Source organism: Aotus nancymaae, unplaced genomic scaffold, assembly GCF_030222135.1.
Source record: "Aotus nancymaae isolate 86718 unplaced genomic scaffold, 86718_ANA_hifiasm-v0.15.2.pri h1tg000053l, whole genome shotgun sequence".
NCBI lineage: Eukaryota > Metazoa > Chordata > Mammalia > Primates > Aotidae > Aotus > Aotus nancymaae.
The window spans coordinates 27,241,311-27,262,151 of NW_026988467.1; positions in this window are offsets into that span (position 1 = coordinate 27,241,311).

The following is a 20,841-nucleotide window of genomic DNA, read 5'->3' on the forward strand; positions in this document are numbered from 1 at the left end:
CTCAGAGATGGAGATTTCCAAAGGAGACAGACAAGAAAGATACTGACCATAATTAACATTTCTCTGCCTTGCAGAAAACAGGAATTATTCCAAGGTGTGGATTTCTCTTTAAGGAGTATTAGAATGAGAGACGCTGAAAGACAAGCGTGGATGAGTAGATACCCAGCAGGAACAGCAAGAATTCAGAGAAAAGGAGGGGTGCCAGGCTGAGAGGTGAGAGGGTAAACCTTGAGGCAGGACTGAGGGGACCTCACAACAAGGTCCAGAGCCAAGCTGGACCCCCTACCAGGACAACGGGAGGCTCTGGGCCTCAGGGAAGGGGGACCTGAGGCCCCTTCTAGGTTTATCCTCATTCACTTGAACTTTTGTGGGTAACACCCGCTATGGGCACCAAGGAAGGAGAACTCTCCAGACCCCAGGCACAATTAGTGCCTGAAGAAAATCTTATAGTGTTATTACTCAGCTATTTCCTTTGTATAATCCTTTATATATAATCATATATTAGTTTATAGAATTAGTGCCTGAAGTATAACTTACTGATTACATATATCTAGCTTATGTAATCATACTTAATTCTTACATCTACCATACTTACTTCTATATAATCTTTCTATGTAATCATATAGGTATTGTAGTCGGAGCTGTACTGACATTTAGTGCTGATTTATATAATCCTTCCATATAACCATATAGTAGTTTGTAGTAGGAGGAATGCCTAGAGCAGTCACAGAACAGGAGCAGTACATGGGAAAACAGCCAGACCAGGACAAGAACCAAAGACCCAGGCGGTGGCGTCCCTGCCTGAAACAGCATAAGCTGTATGGCAGGCTTGGAGCAAGAGCCTCTCCTCCTGATAAAGGAGTTGGAGTACCTTGCAGCCAGTTCCTGTGGAAAGTAGGCCTCAGGCCTGAGATCCTGGAAATCACCGAGGGAGAAGAACCCCTTTGGTGTGACCAGTCACGGCGGCTGTACACCCTGTCAGTCTTTTCTCGCTTCTGTGCTAGCTCAAATCATCCTCCCGTAAATATCTTAAGAGAAAAGCACAAGTCTGTCAGCTCCCACTGCATTGGCTTACAGTATCCTTCTATTAGAAATCCTTTGAAGTCTCCAGCCCCCAGATAAGAAGTGTTGCACATGACACTTGTTGCACACAGCCCACCTCCTTGCCTCGGTGACCTAATGGGGGTAGACCCCTTTTCTCTACACAACCCTCTACTACTGTGCACGGCACGGCCCCCTACTGTGCACGGCCCATCTCTCTGCCCAAGTGACATAATGGGGTGGCCCGCTCACTTGTGACTAAGTGATTATGCATGCCCTATTACCAAGCCTATAGTTGATGACCTCACTCACGACCCTGCCCCCTGCTTGTACCTAATAAGTACAGATGCTTCTGGGAATTTGGGGCTCTCGCCAATCTCTACTCACAGGTGGCGTGGCCCCCGAGTCCAGATGCTCTTCACCAGTTCTTCAGTGTCCTGTCTCTTTACTTCTCGGATCCTGCACTTCAGCATGGCATAAAGGACACCCCACGACCCTGTGGGGCCCAACAGCCCTACAAACTTTTGACCCTGCCCACCCCCAATTACATTGCCTTCATTAATATGGCCCTGTTTCACCCAGATAGAGATGAGGGAAGATTCCCATATGGCCAGAGTGGAGGGTACTTTGGGGGAACAGCAGGAAACGAGGCTGAAGCAGTGGTTGAGGGGAACTCAGGGGGTTATCAAATGCTGTGCCTAACAGCTGGATATTATGCCAAAGACAGCTGGGAGCCATTGAAGGCTGACAGTTTGGGGGTTGTTCTTTTTGAATTTTGTTCTGTTGTCTTCTATTACATCATATTCCTTGCACCAGGAGCCATGAGTGGATTTGCCTTTAGAGGCAGGCAGGCCAGGTGAGAAGCTGCATCGGTCATCAATGGAGAGGATGGTGGCCTGGTCCCAACCAACATCTGGGTTGGAGCAAAACAGACAGATTCCATTAGGAGGCAGGAGGTGGAATGAATGAGACTTGGTGACCCAGACACAGAGGAGGAAAGAAAATCGGCTCATTCATTAGTGGTCATTGGACCCCACTATGAGCCCGGCCCTGTGCTGGGCATCTCACCTCTTCTCCTCATCAGAGTGTGCCAGCCACTGAAAATACTAAGTTTGGGCATCTCCAGTGATGAATCAGGGCCTTAGTGAGGTTGAGAATATGTCCAAAGTCACCCCTACTAAGCAGCAGTGCCCATGTTCAACCTGAAATGATTCAGAGAATGCTTCTGAGACAGAGTCTTATACCTCAGTGACAGACAATAGGAGTGGAGTGAGAGAGGGAAGAAGAGAGACATGGTCCCTACCCTTCTCCTCCTGTAATCCCAGCCTTGGAAGCTTCTTATCCAAAGACCCCACCCCCACACATATGATTCACCTCATCCCTAACAGCTGACCCCATCTGTAGGAAGAGCACGGGACACAGAGTCCAGAGGCCCAGGGCTGGACCCCACCTCAATGCTTTCCTGGCTGATCGCCTTCAATTCATGTTCCTTCATCTCTGGTAGTAGGTACAGTGTCCTCCTGAGTAACGTGAAGATAACAATATCTTCTTCCCCACACTGCTGTGAGAATGAAAGGAAACCCACTCTTACCAAGCCAACACAGGCTAGGGGAAGGTCACTTGAGCCCAGGAGGTCAAGGCTGCAGGGAACTGGGATCGTGCCACTGCTCTCCAGCCTGGGCAACAGGCCAAGCGATGTCCCATGCTCAGGTGCCAAGTCATTTCACACAACTCCCTTAGATAATGCTGGATTTTACTAAATTCAAGCCTTCCAAGTAGTGGCACAAAACTGAACTTCGAAAAACAGTCATTACATGAATTAGTGTGTTAATGAATGGATCTGAATTCTGTCTCTGACTGTCATTAACTCTGTGACCCCCAGCTGGGGGCCTGCCCCCTGGACATCTCTGTTCCCTGCTCCATTCATCTCCATAAAGCATCGTTATTCGCTCCCTGAGTTCCAAATATAAAACGCAGAGAGAGAAACAGATGCAGATTCAGAGAGTCACAAAGCCCGAAGTGCAGAAACACAAAGAAGCAGGGAGGAGCCAGGTGTCTCGAACGGAATGAGGCGCCAGGGCTGGAAAGGCGCAGTCACAGCTGATCAGCGCACAGCACTACTAATTAAGCAGGGAACTTCAGGATGTGGTGCTGGAGGAGGTTTTCATTCTCTCTCCTCTGAAGGTTGGTAGAAGGTTGGGAGGTGGGGGATCCTGCAGGAGAATGGAGCCCAGGCCCTTCAGAGGTGAAGGTGAGGACGGACAGGAGGAAGGAAGTGCAGAGGGAGGAGGGGAGGCTGAGACCAGCAGAGCTCACACCTTGCCTGCGCCATCACTGTGCCTGAGCCCTTGCAGGCATCACTCCCCACCATGACAGTGAGAGTGGCCATGTCCATGTCAGGGGACAGCACATGGGTTGATGGGGGCAGCTCTGGCACACAGTAGGTGCTCAGTAAACCTCAGCACCCACCAGTTCTGCCAAAGCCCACCAAACACTGTTGCATCCAACACAGACAGAACCAAGAATCAAAGAAGCTTCTGCATGAACTCTTGATCAGAGCAGGCTCCAGTCCCCAGCCCCACTCATCAGAGGCCCCAGCCAGGCCCAGAGCCCACCTCAGCCCTACTTCTGCCAACATAATTTGTATGTTTTTCGTGAGGGTTATTCCACCCACTACATAGAATAAATCTTTCAGGATGTGTAAATTACAACCTTTCTTGTAATTCCCCCGCCATGTGAAGAGAGATGCCTGTGTTTCAGCAAAGGTCACACATAAAGCTCACCGTGCTGGACGGGAAAGGAGGTGAGGGCTGGATTAAGGAGCAGATGCCATTTATTAGGGGAAATCACAGCTGTCTCCTTTCAAGGAGCACTGGCTCTGCCAGGGCTGCAAAGCCCAGATGACTGCACTGTCCTCCCCGCCACCTCCGAAATGCGTAATTTAGGAGCTCCCAGAGGCACTGCTTCTTACAGCAAGGGTGTGAGGTGTGTTTCCTGAGCGCTGCTTCCTCGGGCCCACCAGAGCCCTGCGGGGCAGGAGGATCATTACCCCTACTCAGGAATGGAGACAGGTAGAGTGAGAGCTTCAGGGACTCGCCCAGGGTCACACATAGCAGGAAGGGGTGGGCTGGGCTTTGAACCCAGGTGTCTCTGGCTCTAAGGCCCCTTCTCCTTGCCCCCCACTCTCCTGCTCCCTGAGAACACAGGAGGATTACACCAGGAAAGGTGAGCAGAGAAAATAGCCCAATCCAGGCAGACACGACCCAGGCTTTGGATTCAACCCACTCCTCTGCTTATTTGCATATATTTGCATGCCAAGGCTCCAGAGGCCTCAAGTATAGGCAATAAAATCGATTAATTAGTGCAGCCGACCAGTGGGCACTTAGCTGCAGGATGCCCTCAGATCTCTGTAACACACAGAATGGATTTTGGACAAGATCTGTCTCATTGCCTCTTGGTTCAGCAGAGACAGACCTGAACTGGGCCCAGCGTCTAGCACCGGCCCCAGCCTCTACCACACGCCCCTCTTGGTCAGATGTGAGACTCTCAAGGGAAAAGGATGACTTCATTTTCTGGAATAAAGAGTCTCTACTATTTTGTGTTCTCACACCATAATACCCCTCAATAAAACCAGGGCCTCTGCTCTCTGCAAACACAGCAGAGACAGAGCCTTCTCCCATCCAGAGCCCTGTGGATGCTCAGATAACTCCTGAAAGGAGTGAAAGGACAACCCTGGCAGAGTGAGGGAAGGTGATCTGGTCCAGGTCACGCGGACATGACTGAAAGCTGGCAGGTGTCCCTCTGATGGGCAGCTCTGGCACCTCCAGGGTCCACCCATTAGTGCACAGTCCCTGAGTGACCTGGGAGGAGGAGGTGGTGAGGCAGAGATCTGGAGGTCCTGGCCCATGAGATCCAAATGCTATAATGCCCTACCTAGATCCTCACAATTCCAGCACCTTTAGGTGCCGTCGGAGTGATCACATGTTTTCTACCAGCCACGTTCAGAGCCCCTTCTGAGGCCTGGTCTGTCTGCCCACAAGCTGGGAAAGGGCCGAACAGTGGGGTTGATCATGCCCAGATGTGTGCGTGAATTAATGCATTGACAAGTGCAGGAACAAAGGAACTGATGCTGAATGAAGGTATTAACAAATGGTGTGAATGGGTAAGAGCATTCACAAATGCACCAAACAAATGACAGTGTGAACTACTGGATGGAAGGAAGCAAGTCTGCCTGAGCGAAAAAGCCCAGATCATACCAGACATATGCCCCTTATATTGCTTTATCAGAGAGGAAACGGGCACAGGGAAATTAGGAACTTGCCCAAGGTCACATAGCTGGTACAAGGCCTAGCTGAGATCCCAACCCCAGGGCCCACACTTCCAGCTCTGCCTTGGGCTGGTGCCAGAGCCAAGGCTCACAGAAGACTGAGCCTACCCACCCCACCCCCAACACACCCCCAGATGACATTCAAAACAAACTAATAAAATCCGGCTGGTACAGTCCAAATGGTGCTCAGTTTCATCATCATATCATTCCATCTTGTTGGCTGAGATTTTGCTGGAAGCAGATCATGCTTTTTCCAATGACTTTTCCAGTGGTTTCTAGCTTGCTCAACTTTCTGCGTCTATAGGGACTGGAGGGGTACCATGCAGGCTGGACAGGCTGCAGATGGCTTGCTGTAGGCAGGGCACCAAAAGGAGGGAATAAATGTCATTACCGGGGGGTGTCATGGCATACACTTTCCATAGCTGCTCAGCCCTCAGAAGTCATCGTTTTGGCCAGGAGAGAGTTTAATCTCTGCCTTGGTATCTACATTACTTGTTATACACTTGGCTCTTAAATGGGGGGTGGCAGCAGGTAAGGCCAGCAAGAGAGGGTGGAAATTCACATGGGGACAAATTTAGGCTCAGCATTCCCAGCTACATCTGCTCAAAAGTGAGACAGGTTGCGCTGACCGGGAATGAGCACCCCGTCCCTAGAAGTGTTTAAGTTCTTACAAGACAGTGAAGATAGGTCTTCCCAGCCTACAGGAGGGAGTTGGACTAAGGTTATTTTGAGATTCCAAGATTTCTATTTCAACTCGAAGTTTCTCTGAATGAGTCCATGTTAGAAGACTTTTGTAGTGTGATTCTTAAATTCTAAGATGCTGTGCGCCTGTGAGTTCATGAAGGCATCTGTGATCCGGTAATTCCAGGATTCTGTATAAAGACAAGATGCTTAGACCCGGCAATTCAAAGATTGTACAAAAAAACATCTTTGAGTGTATGAAAGATGGTCTAATTCCAAGATTCTGTGCCTCTCAGATGCTATGGATGGTACTGAGATATCCGAAAATGCCCTAACTCTGACAGAAGTGAAGGTTGGAAGATCCAGTATCTTTAGAAGAAGGTGATTTGGCTGTTTATCTCCAGGAACTTCAGCATTGAAGGGGTCCCTGGAAGTTCTTGATTCCATTCTCCCCGCTCTTCCTCGTCGGACTCAACCTGGTGTCTCCTAGCAAGAACTCAGAGTCCTCAAGTTTCAAGGAAACAGCCAAGAAGTCCTCACCTCCACCTGAGCCTGGCCCACCTGCCAGCAGAGATGGGCCCTCCGGGAAGGCCTTGGTCCTTGACGCTACTCTACAAACTGCTTTTTGGATTCTCCCAGATCTCCCCCCCAGACCCTCCCCCATCCTGGAGAAAGAGGGCTAGGACACCTCTTGGCTTCTCTCCTCCATCCTCCCCAGGCCCCAAACCCAGGGCAGTGAGTATGAACCACATCTCTGCTGCCACTGGGATCTTCTCAATGGGGGTGTCACCTGTGATGGTAATGTCATTCCAGGGACTGCTGCATCCAACTCCACATATTGAATGGGTTAAATTGGTCTTGAAGCCCCAGGTAGCAAAACTTCTTAGAAAAAAAATTCTGTGGTCTCAGCTGAACACATTCAGGGTTTTTTCCTCTAGTATTAATTATGAGGATGATAGGGACACAGCCTTTGCACAGGGGAATTTTTCTAGTGTTTTTCACTCAGGATAAACAGCTTCAGGAGCGAGAAACAGCAGCCCCCTGTCATTTCACATCTGTTTATTCTTCTGATGGGCTCACCCTGCCCCGCTGTGGAGGTCTTCTCCCCTATTTCCCCATTTAATTGGTTGTATTCTCAGTGGGCCCTGAGCAACGGCTGTCCTGCCAGGGTCAGCTCAGGTTTCTCGGGAAAGGAATTTGATTCTGGACAGGAGAGAAATGGGAGAATAGGCAGGGAGGAGCTGGAATCCTAAAAGACGCCGGATCCACACTGAGTCCCCCAGGTTATCTGAAGAACAACCCCCAACCCTGCCCACCCCAACCCTAACCTCAGCCGCTCCTGAGCAGGCAGCCTGGGGTCCCAGGGCCTCAGGGACCTCAGCTGTCTTGTTCATTGCTAACTAGCCACGGACTAACCCGGAGCTCCTATTCTCGCCAATGTAGAGCTACTTAAAAAGAAGCCACAACCAGCCCCAAGCTGGAGTCTCTGGCAGCCTGGTGGGAGCTGTTTGGGACAGGGGCTCTTCTCAGAGAGCTGGATTCACTGCCAGATTCAGGCATTGAGTGACACCTTCAGGAAACCAGGTGGGACTGAGCCAGCAACAGCATGACTCACTGTGGGAGGACTGAGGAAGGGACTTCCTGAGGCCTGAGCCATGAACAGATCTTCCAGGACACAGCTGGGCCCAGAGACAGCCGGTTCACAGCCACCAGGGGCTCACTTGGCCACCCAGGAAAAGGCAGCCAGGGGTCCCATGGGCCCACCCCTAGACTACAGTCACACTCTCCTCCACCACCCAGCAGCCCCCTGAAACACACTCAGCCCCACTCACCCACCCAGCCCAGCAGGCCTGCCAGGAGAGTGGCAGCAAGTCCTGGGCTGTGCTTCCAGCCTGGAGGAGAGGAACGGGGTGACTGCAGGTGAACTCCTCCACAGCCCTGGATGCAGAGGCCTGAGTATGGAAGGAGAAGGGGAGCCTCTCGGGGTCAGGGCGAGGGCACCCACCAATCCTGCAGCCCCAGGGCCTGGCCCACCAGACCTCTCTCCAAGTGGCTTCCCTGGCTGTCTCTGGCCAGACTTGAAAGGAGGGAAGTCCCTCACCCACCCTGAGCCAAGGTGGGACAGGCCTTTGGCTCAAGGCCCAGAGAGCAGCCCACAGCCTCAGTGTGGGGAGACACTTGTGTGGCCAGGAGCTCAGGGGACAGATGAGAACGTGCAGCCTCATCACCCTCTGGCCTGTTTTCCACTTCCCCGCCCTGAGACAAGGTGGCTGCTATAGTAACTGCACAGATGCGGTGACACAGGCAGCTCCCAGCACAGCCGAGGGGGCATCTCAGACCCCAGAGCCTGCAGGGTCCCAGGGGGGCTCAGAGAAAGAAACTAGGGCCTTGAGGGCCTGAGGGAGGGGTGTCCTGGGAGAGAAGGAGGAGAGGAGGGAGAGAGGGAGGGAGGTTGGGTTTTGAGCCCCCACTCCCCACCAGACCCTGTAACAGGCACTCCACACACTCTGTCTTATGTAACCCTCTCAACAGCCCTAGAAACTTCTGTTAATGTCCCTATTTTTCAGATGAGAAAACCGAGTGCCTGGGGTGACGTGGCATGCCGAAGTCTCTAGCTGTTCAGTGGCAAAGCCAGGATTCCCACCCAGGCCTGTCCAGCTCCAAAGGACACGACTTCCCTTATGCTTCAATCAACAAAGACATGAAATAACCAAGAGTTACAGGCTCCATCAGGCACAGACAGACTACGGGGCTCAGGGCCATGGGTGAATTTGCAGAAGGGCTCTGGACTGAGAGTGGGGAAACTGAGGCTCAAACCATGGTGTTGCACTTCCTAGATGCATGGCCTTGGCCATCTCTCAGCCTCAATTTCGTATCTGTACAATGAGAGGTATGATCCCATCTGTGGGGTGGCGTGAGGGTTAAAATGAGACCTGTGTGCCTGGTATACAGTGGGCCATCAACAAACGTGAGCGGAGGCAGGATCTGAGGCTGTGCTGGGCTCTGAGCTCTCTGCTGTGACCCCTTCCTCACCTGGGGATTTCCTGCTTCCCGACTCCTGGCTGCTTTGTGCATCTAGCCATCCGTCTGTCCATCCATCCATCCATCCCTCCATGTATCCATCCCTCCATCTATCCCTTCATCCATCCATCTATCCATCTATCCTTCCATCCATCCATCCATCCCTCCATTCACATATCTTTCCCTCTAACATCCATCCTTCCATCATCCCTCCATCCATCCCTTCATCTATCCATCCATCCATCCATCCATCTATCCTTCCATCCATCCATCCCTTTATCCACCTATCCACCCATCCCTCCATTCACATATCCATCCATCTATCCATCTATCCTTCCATCATCCCTTCATCCATCCCTCCATCCATCCATCTATCCATACATCCTTCCATACATCCATACATCCATCCTCCATCCACCTATCCATCCCTCCATCACCTATCCATCCATCCCTCCATCCACCTATGCAGCTATCCCTCTATCCACCTATCCATCATCCCTTCATCCACATATCCATCCATCCTTCTATCCTTCTATCCACCCATCCTTCCATCATCCCTCCATTCATCCCTTCATCCATCCATCTATCCACATCCTCCCACCCATCCATCCATGCCTCCACCACCTATGCATCCATTCCTCCATCCACCTATCCATCCATCCCTCCATCCACATATCCATCCATTCCTCCATCCACATATCTATCCATCCATCCCTCTATCTATCGATCCATCCATCAGTCCATCCATCTTCTTGTTGATTTCTTCAGCATCAACCTAGAACTACTGAGCCCTGGAAGGGGACACCAGGAGCAACAAGACACTGTTGCTGACATCCAAAGACCCTTTCTGCCTAGCAACAGGCAGAGGGATGACTGGAGTTCAGGCCTGAACAGAGGTCTGAGGAAGTTGGTGGTCCCTCCATCTGTCACCCACTTTATTTCCCTTCTGGTGGAGTCCTGGGGGAGGCACAGGGAGGGCACGAACCTGAAGAGGAAGTCAGGAAGGGCTGCAAGAGAGAGTGGCTAAGTTCATCTCCAGCCTCAACAGCCCAGGAAGGGCATTCCAGGCACAGCACGTACAGAGGAATGGAAGTGCAGAAGAGCCTGGCTGATCTGAGGAAGAGCAGGCAGCTCAGCATGGATGGACCCAGGCGCAGCATGTAGGGAAGTGGGTGGAGACAGCAGGGAGAGGACACAGCCTGAAAGAACCAGGGTCAGGCTGAGAAGCCTTGAGTTCCAGGCCAAGGAGGTTGAAACTTGATCCAACAGAAAGTTAGGAGCCACAGAAGGTTCTTGAGCTGGGGCATGACAGGATAAAATTCACATATTTGAGAGCACTCTCTGGCAGCAGTGAGCAGTTTCAGGGGAAGAGTTTCAGGGGAAATAGGAGCAAGGGGGTCTGCTGGGAAGCTGGTGCACAGCCCAGCCCCAGAACTTTAGGGCGGTCTTCTCATGGCAGGTTTCCTGGTACCACTCCACCTGCACCTACATGGACACCCACAGAGTTCAATAACTTAGGCTCAAGCATCAGGTGGGGGCCTGGCTGGACAATGGCCCAGGATCAGTCCAGCTAGAGCTCAGCCCCTGACCCAACACACAGATGCACACCTCACATCCCCACAGCAGCCCAGGGGATTCCTGGAGTCACTCCTGGGCTGCCGTCAGCCCCAGAGGCCTCATCACGAGGACACACGCTCTTCCTCCCACTTGGCAGGTCCCCAAGGGGACGATTTAGCCTCTCTCCTCCTCCCTAAGTTTCCCTCCCCATCTCCTGTCTTTCTCAGCTGGTGACATGATTTCCTGGTGCCCAGAGAAAATCCAAGTCTCAGAGTAAGAACTTGCTAGATTTCTTGACGACAAATATGCAAGCTCCTGGCCCCCACAAGTCCTTTCCTTCCTCCTTCTGAAGATGGAGACTGTCCCCTCCTGCTGTCTGGGGCCCCAGCCTGCTCTGACTGACCCCGCCTACCCACTGCCTGGATCTGTCCATGGTGGGGAGGGCATGTTTAATCTCTTCACCTGTCTGTACTCATCCCTGTCTCTAAGCCCCTTCCTTCCCTTCAGCATATTCAGGTCTGTCACCCCACACCAACTCCGAACCTGACATCTCCCCCAGCTGTCACCCTCTCACTTTCTCGCTTTTCCTTCACTGCCCAACTTCCTGAGCCTGCCGTCCTTCCTGGCTGGTCTCACACACACACTCTGCCCACCTCGGTCCCCATGCTGTCCCCAAGACGCTGCTCTGGTGAGGCCGCGCTGACCTCCTGGAAGGACCGGGCAGTGGGCACCCTTGGCCCATGCTTAGGCCCTGGGCAACCCTCAGCCTGTGCCTGCTCCTCCTCTTCTCTCCTCTTGGTCCCTGGGACCCCGTCCTCATTTTAATCTTATCCCCCTGGCCACTCCTCAGGCTCCCTTGCTGGTCTTTCTTCCTGTCCCAGAAGTGTAGGGGTCACGAGGCTCTGTTCCAGGCCCTCTCCCCTGATCTTCCTCTCAACTCCTCCCCCTGGGGACTCATCACTCCCTGCAGCTTCAGTCATCTATATATTTGCCAATCACCCCAAACCTTCACCTGCAGCTCAGGACCTGCCTCACCTGCCCCACCTGCCCCCAAACACCCAGAGGGCCTCCACGTATACAGCCACATCTAGCATCTCCCCCAACCCCAAACCTGCTTCTTTCTCTACATGAGGGCTTTAATGAGGGTCCCCCAAGCAGCCAGTCACCCAAGTCAGAAACCTGGGAGCCCCCCTCCACTTTCCCATCACTCAACACTGAGGCGAAGACTGAAACCCCCAAATATCTCCAAACTGCCCATTTCTCCCAGCCCTGCAGCCACTATCCTACTCAGAGCCCCATGGCCTCCTGCCTGCATTGCAGCCTCCACCTCGGGACTGACTCCTTCCCTGTCTCAGTCTTGTCCACACCCACATGGTGACCGGAGGGACCTTCAGACCCAAATCTGCTCATATGCTTCCCCACTCATATCCTACATGCAACTGTCACACTTAGGATGTCACCTCCCCCTCCACCCCAACTCTACCCCAATCTGAGCAGCTGCATCACTGATCTTCAGGCCCATCTCACCAACCCATCTCAGCACCTCCCAGGTAAGGCTAAGCCTCCGCTTAGACAGACCCCCAACACCCCCTTCATCTGGGGCATCTAAGCCAGCACCAGCAAGACCAGGAAGAATTCTCTTCACCCGCAAACTCCTCCTGGTCTTGCCAGTACTGGCTCAGATGCCCCTTCCTCCAGCTAGGTTTCCCTGATTTTTTCCAGGGGTATCCCCAGTAGCCTGTGCTCCCCTCCACAGCCATCCTTACACCTCATGGTGACATGTGATCAACACCAGTTTCTCTGCTCAACTAAAGCATCATGCTGGCAAAAACTTTGGGTGTCTTGTTCAGCTCCACCATAAAGGCACATAGTAGATGCTCAGTTGCCATTTAGTGGGTGGATGGATGGATGGATGGATGATGGATAAATGGATGGAGGGATGATAAATAGATGGATGGATGAATTGATGGTGGATGATGAATGATGGATGGATGATGGATGGTGGATAGATGGGTAGATGACGAATGATGGATAGATGATGGATGATGGATGATGGATGGATGAATTGATGGATGGATAATGGATGATAAATGGATATGGATGGGAGGGTGGATGATGGATGATGGATGGTGGATAGATGGGTGAATGATGGATGATGGATGATGGATGGAGGGATGATGGATGGATGGATGAATTGATGGTGGATGATGGATGATGGATGGATGATGGATGGTGGATAGATGAGTGGATGATGAATGATGGATAGATGATGGATGATGGATGATGGATGGATGAATTGATGGATGGATAATGGATGATAAATGGATATGGATGGGAGGGTGGATGATGGATGATGGATGGATGATGGATGGTGGATGATGGATGGATGAATTGATGGATAGATAATGGATGATAAATGGATATGGATGGGAGGATGGATAATGGATGGATGAATGTGACTTACCAGATGTTCTGTTAATATTTGTTGATTTAAATTTACATTTCAGTGCTACTTAGCTGGCGTCTTGTGAGTAGACATGTTGGAGAGCCTCAGGGTATCTAAGAACCTTGTAAATAATGATGATTAGCATGGGTAGGATGAAATTTTGGCTTAATTGTCAGACTACATATCTGAAAATCAGAGCAGGTACAGATCACCCAGAGATTATACCAAACCTGTCCTCACCAGACCAACAGATCTTTCCCCCATGGAGGACAAAATCTCAGAGAAAAAAGCCCTGCAGCAATCCAGGGACTTGGCCTGCCTCTCCTTGGTCACCCCTATGAAGTCAGCCTTGTGGTGTCAGCCTACAATCAAGGACATGGTGGCTCCAAGAAGCTGTGTCATCACCCAGTGGGTGGCCGAGTGGGTCCCACACCAAGGCCTGCCTGGCCCTGGGCTATGAAGTTTGAGGAAGAGGGCCCTGATGGGGACGGCCCTCATGGAGCTCTGCTGGGGATTGGGGTGACAAGTTCTTGGCCCCTTCCCCTCTGAAAGCCATCAGTCACCTCACCCAGAATAAAGCCCCTAGGATGACAGTGGTGCCAGTGCTGATGACAATCATAACAATCACACCAACCTCCGCTGCCCTGGCTGGGCTGACCCTGTGCCAAGCTCCTGCCAGCACGCCACCCTCCTCATCTCATCAACCCTCGCCACAACCCTGCGAGCTGCTTACTGCTCACCGCATATCACAGATGAGGAAACTGAGGCCCACAGAGGTGCAGCGACCTGCCCAAGGCCTCTCAGTCCCAGGCAGAGCCAGGCTGGCCCCAGGTAACTGACTCTGGGGCTCAGAGGCCTCATCCGCGCCCCTCACACTTGAGCAGCTTCTCTGACACTTTCATGATTTTTGCTGTCCCCTCCCCTTGCACAATGTTGACTCAATCATTCCTTTAATCCAACTTGAAATAGGCCCTGTCTTCCATTTGTCTCACTCTGAGCAATGATATCCATGAAATCAAGGCTTCAATGCGCTAATTGCTGATGGGTTTTTTCCTGATACTATTAAAATACACACATGACTGGGAAAGTAGGAAATATAAAATGTTGGTGCACACACAACCCATGGTCACCTCGTATCACAGTGAGTACACCCCATTCCCTGAGCCGCTCCAGCTGCTGTTGGAGAGGCGGCAAGACCAGGTAGGAGGCAGCATCCCAAGTGGACATGGCCCGGCCTCTCCTAGCCCAGCCCAGCCCAGCCCAACCCAGCCCAGGGCAGGGCCAGTTCTTCTCCCTCCTAGGGAGGCCCCACCCATGCCTGCTGCTCCCAGCCTGGGCAAAGGAAACTCTGTGGCAGCTGGAGGTGGCTCAGCTGACCATGGGCCCTATGCGGGAAGGCCCATTGCCGGAGGGATCAAGGGCTGTGCTGGACCCAGGAGCCCCTGAGAATGGACTGCACATTGGGGTGCTCTCCACATGCACTCCCCAATACTCCCAACTCCTGGAAAAAGCCCCTGGCATGGGACAGAATTCTCACTTTGCACCTCTCACAGGAGAGTGGCTGAAAGGCACTTGCAGTCCTCAGGCGAAGGAATCCTGCCAGGAACGAAGTCAGGAAACTGCAAGGGAAAATCTGATACCAAGAAGAGAGGAAAATCCTTCTCAAATTGTGGCGACCTGCCCAAGCAGCAGCTGTGCCAGCCATGGGGGAAGGAGGATGGCAGACAGACAGGCCTCCAGGCAGGAGTGGAGGCTGCTGGGCTGGGAAAGGGGTCTGTTCCAGCCTGTTCTGTAGCTGGGACTTGGCCACACGGCAGCAGGCCCAGAGATGAAGCCGGCAGGGGCAAGACCCCAGCCCATGAACCAGAGGTGCCCCAAAAAGCACCTGGCACAAGAAAGGAAGACCCAGGAGCCATGTGGGGTGGACAGGCCTGGGTCCTAGCACCAGGGCCAACCTGCTGCTGCAGGTTCCTCTGTCCTGTCAGCCTCACTTTCCCCCTCCGTGATCCTGGGGTAGGCCCGAAACCAGCCCAGTTGTCTGTTAGAACTGAGGTTTTTGGTTTCTTTTGAAGAGACATAGAATTGACCCTCCCAGTCTTAAAACTCGAGAATGTTACAATTGTTTTAGTAAAGTTCCTTTCTCAGGAAACCAACCATCAGGAACCCCAGATAGTATCGAGGAGTTGAAACTCACCCGATCACTGCATCCGGACAACGAGATGCCAGACCCCTCACCCATCATCCTGGCCTCAGTGACCGCCTGCTTCCCGTTGACCAATTTCCCTTCCTTACCCTCCCTAATTCTTATTTCCCTGCATGTAGGTACATTTCTTCCCTGCTATAGAAACCCCCGATCTTAGTTGGTCGCAGATGGATTTGAGACTAATCTCTCATCTCCTGGGCTACAGCACCCAATTAAAGCCGCCTTCTCTGACGGTAGTCGTTGTCTCAGTGATTGACTTTCTGTGCAGCAAATGGCAGGACCTAGACCGCAGGCATTTCAGAAACAGCCCTACCTCCCATGGTAGGTGTGAGGAATAACGCAAGTTAGCCTTTTTCTTGGAACAATGCTTGGCTCATCATAAGCACTAAAATGTGTTAGCTTTTATAAATTTATATTTACTAGTTATGAAATATAAAATAGCAAAAGCATACTATTAAATAACAACATACGTATTTTGTGTGTGTATATATATATACATATATATATATATATTTTTTTTTTTTTTTAGATGGAGTCTCGCTCTGTCACCCAGGCTGGAGTGCAGTGTCACAGTCTCAGTTCACTATAAACTCTGCCTCTCAGGTTCAAGTGATTATCCTGCCTGTTTCTTTTTTTTCTGAGATAGAGTTTCTCTCTTTGTTGCCCAAGGAGTGCTGGAGTGCAGTGGTACAATCTCAACTCACTGCAACCTCCACCTCCCGGGCTCAAGTGGTTCTCCTGTCTCAGCCTCCCAAGTAGCTGGGATTACCGGTGCCTGCCATGACACCCGGCTAATTTTTGTATTTTTAGTAGAGATGGGGTTTTACCATGTTGGCCAGGCTGGTCTCGATCTCCTGACCTCAGGTGATCCACCCACCTCGGCTTCCCAAAGTGCTGGGATTACAGGCGTGAGCCACCACACCCGGCTTTATTTCTTTATTCTATAATATACAAGTTTACACATAAGTATATACACTTATGTAGTCTCTGCTGTGTAGATACTATACTATAAATAACCACTTATAAATTATTTACTATTACTACCACAGAAGGGAAAGCAGGGAGAGCAGGTTCATGCTTTCGCTCATTCACTCACTGTGTATCTTTATCAAGCCCCTGGGGAGCAGAGCTGCCTCAACTGAGGAGAGGCTGAGTGCGACTCAGTGAACACCGGCTGGCGGAGTTCCCACAGCAGGTGCTGGAGTGCCAGGCTCAGTCCGCGTGGACAAAATGCCTTCTGAGTGCCTGACACAGCCAGCTATGCTGTCAGTGGAACAGAGCTCAGAGAGGCGCAGGGACTTGCCGAGGTCACTCGGGGCCTGAGTTTGGAGCCACATGTCACACCCAGGTCTGGGCACTGTCCCGTGGAGACTCCTTAAATCAGGGTTCCTGGGACTCTGCATTTGAAAGCCTCCTCGGGACAGCAGTCTGCACTGGGGAAACAGAGGGAACTCCAGTTGCAGAGAATAGGTGAGGGGAACTTCAACCTCCCCACCGAGTTTCCAAAATTCAAGCCCCCAGCGTGGAGCCAGGAGCTCTGCCCAGTCCCATGGATGGCCCAGCTTGCTGACCACACAGTGAAAATCAGGCCCCATGTCCTGTGCTGAATAAGCCCCTCTGCCCCTTGAGTGCCCCCACCCCAGCCCAGCTGTTCTCCCATCCCTGGTTTGGGTGCTGGCACATGCCCCCTGCCACCCACCCTCATATCACTCTCTAGACACTCCCTGTACTTTCCCCCTGACTCCCCCGACCGCAGACTCCCCATCACCCTCACCACCCTCACGGGACAGGGCAGCTGCTTGCACCTCACAAGGAGGGGGAAGGAGAGAGCCACGTGAGACACCCCACACCCTGGTGGGGTGATGGGAAGGGAGACACTTTGACCTGGTGTAGGTTTTCCATGTGGGAGGAAAGGCAGCTCTGAATTTGGAGGAGAGGCTCCTCCTCCTTGAAACCCTGGTGTGAACCTGTGACCTGAGCCTCGAGCCTGCACGCAGACCCTGCGCTGCTGTCGCCACAAAGGTGCAGCTTCGTCTTGACCAGCAAGGGCGCCCAGCCCATGCTCTGCACTTTGCACCCGTCCCCTCAGTTCACAGTCTCACCTTAGTGAGGGGGATCATTCTCCCCATCTCCCAGAGGAGCAAACTGAGCCCCAGAGCTGCAGTCACGTGGCCATGGCCACAGGACACTCCAGGGACAGAGCCCACCATGCCAGGGATGGCAGAGTTGGTGGTCTCTCCAAGGTGCCTGTGGTGGGCCCCCTTCAACACCTCTGTTTGGTGTCTCTAGTATCCCCCTCCCCCACCAGGCTGCAGCTATTTTTGGCTTGAAGACACTTAAATTCTGATTTGGGGACAAAGGACTCAGCAGTTTGCCCATAGGAACGAGGGAGGGTAGGAAACAGGAAGATACCTCCTTAGGGTGCTCCTGCCTGGCCCCCACTGCACCCCAATGTTCAGATCTGAGCGGCCAACCCCTGCTCCAGCAAAGCCTCTGGACAGGCCCCATCCAGGACATCAGAGTGAGGGATGGGATAGCAAGGCCAGGCTGCAGTTGGGGGTTACAACCATCTTCATGAGAGAAGTCGCCAGCCCCTCAGGGGCTTTGGGAGGGAGGTTGGGAAGGAGGGGATTAAAGAGAGTAAGTGCGACAGGTGCCACAGTGACAGGGACTAGCCCAGCTCTCAGTGACCAAACCCGAACCCCATCCCCTCTCAGGGCCTGGTCACCCCATTCCTGGGCCAATGGTGCCATCCTATGGCCAGATTCCTCCCTAGCAGCCTCAAAGCCAGCCATTCCGGCCCCATTCAAATCACATCGTTCCACTGCAGTCATCATTTCACTACGTATATCAAAACACCACGCTGTACACCTTCAATGTAGACCAGACAAAATAAAGAATAAGTAAATTTTTTAAAAATTTTTTTCAATCCATAATTCCAAGGTCCAAGGCAGTCCCTGAGATGATGTTACTCCACGTCAGAAGCCCATTTCACAGATGGGCAAACGGGCTCAGAAAGCATCAGCCAAGGTGCAGCAAAGGGTGAACGGGGACAGCAGGAACTTCAGAGTCCAACAGCCTCGGCCTCAAAGCCCGGCTTCTCTGCGGCATGACTCAGGTGAGTCTCTTCCTGTCTCCAAGCCTACGTGCCTTCTGTAAAATGGGGCTGATAACCATACTGACTTCACCTGGTGCTTGTGAACTGTTAAGTAGAACGCAAGCCTTTGCCATCATGATTGTGAAGGGAGGTCCACCTGTCTGACTCCAGGCCTCACCCCGCACCGCGCACGAGATTAGAATCAAGTCTGAAACCACAGGCCTGCGCCATGTTCACACTGGACTCCCCCAGGACGAAGGCCAGGGCACCCACCCCACCCGTCCCCCAGTATAGCCTCATTTTATGTTCTTCAGCACTTCTGTGTCTGCAGCGCCCCCACACTTCATTTGCCCCCTCCTTCGTAGTCAGGCTCCTGTGAGAAAGTAGAGCTGTGATTGCAGAAACAGACACCCTGCTCATGGCTGGGGCCCTGGGGCCTGAGCAGGTGCCGGGCACAAAGCGGGTACTCAGTAAATCACTGCTGGATGAGTAAAGCAGTCCCCCTCACATGCAATTATGCCGTTATTCCTTTTTAACATCATATCCACTTGTCAATGCGCAGCTGCATTAGGTCAGCTCAGTGAGCGCTGTGGCTGAGAGCACCTGACTCAGGAGTCTGTGAGATCAGTTTAGTCCCAGCTCTATGGCTGACTAGAAGGGGCACAGTGACATGCTACTGAAACCTTCCATGCCTCAGTGTCCCCATCTGTAAAATGGAATTATAAAGAGTAAGCCCTTCATAGGATTACAGTGAGAATTAACCAAATCAAGGTCTAGTCCATGAAAAGTGCCCAAAGCGGTGTCTGGCACATAGTAGGTGTTCAATAAACACTGGCCCCTTATTACTGGTAGCTGCTTTTGGCCTTGACATGTCCAACTCTTTCCAGGGTCTTCCCCTGTTTGTGTCTCATCCTGGCCCTGGCCCTCTAGTCCTTCCCCCATCATAATCACAGAGCAGGAGGCACTCACTGCAGAAGACGAAGTTCAGCCTCTGAAGCCCAACCATCCTCTGTTCAAATCCCATTTGAGCAGCTTCTTGCTGTGCAGTTTGGGACAATTTATCTGACCTCTCAGAACTTGTTACTCCTCAGTGAGCAAGAACAGCGATGTGCACCCAGCACAATATTTGCCATCAATAAAGGGAGGCTGTCATTTTATTACCATCATTGCTCAGGTGTTCCAGTCCCATCTGTTGTGTTAAATAGACTGGAAGCCTCTTGAGATCGGGGATATTATCTAGTTGATCACTGTCTCCCTGTCGTCGGCACCTGGCTTGTGCCCTGAACACAGCAGGTTCTCAGGAAGCATTTGGAGAATTCAAAAACCACCCAAGGTTTCTCAATCTGACTTCCATGGCAAAGCCTGGGATTCTTGGAGCACAATAGGGTGAGCAAGACCCAAGTGGAGAGATATCTACACACCCCCTACCCTGGTCCTCACCCTGTTTCACAGCCTAGAAAGTGCCACCCTTTCAGGACCTCCATCCCTGGGAGTTCTATCTTCCACAAGTGACTTTAGCTCTCTGTGCCCGTCTCTCCATCTCCACAATGGGAGTATTGATGGCAACCTCATATAGTTCTACATTTCTAGAATGCGGCCTCTGTGAGATCACAGTGAGAAGTGAGATGGAGGTATGCAGCGGCCAGACCATACAGCACCTAAGGTGTCAGGCTAAGTTTGAATTGTATCTAGGAGGCAGTAGGGAGCCAAAGAAGGTTCTTGAGCAGAGGTGTGACCTCATCAGCTGGGCACTGTAGGATCATCACACTGGTCTCAGTGTGCAGAATGGACTAAAGAACAAGAGCCCAAAGGCACGAAGGCCAGTTAACCAGTGATGGCCCCAACCTGTGGAGAAAGGAATAGGACCCCCTTTCACCATAGTGAGCCTGGACTTCAGAGAGGTCGGTGTTTTGGAAAAAGCCCTGATTTGGGAGGCAGAGATTTCAAGGTTTAAATCTCAGCCCAGCGGCTTTCTGTCCATGTGACACTTTACATCTGGTAGCCCTGGTGTCCCCGTCTGTGAAACAAGTTTATTAAAAGGATCACTGAGAAGTTCGAACTGAAAATTGTGTATATATCACCCGGCACACAGTGATCATCCAAAAACAGTAACTCAGTAGGTGACCCAAACTTGATTCTGATCCCAAATACTCCAAGGCTGCCACACCCCAATGAGCAGAGTGGTCCCCTCGCCTTGTCAACATACCTTGATGCAAACCAGGGTTGAGTAGCAGGACACCCCCACCCCCTGCCAGCCTCACAGGTGGCTCTGAAGAGGATACAGGCCCAGCCTCAGGTATCAGGAAGCCCTGAGCAGCTCCTGTCTTCTCCTGGATTGATTGCATTCACATCTGGAACAGATGGGGCATTAGAACTCTCCACCCCCACCCCCACCCCCTTTTTTCAAAGATCACTGGTCCAAGAGAAAACCTCGTAATTAAAAGAGGAGAAGTGCAAAACAATCCCCT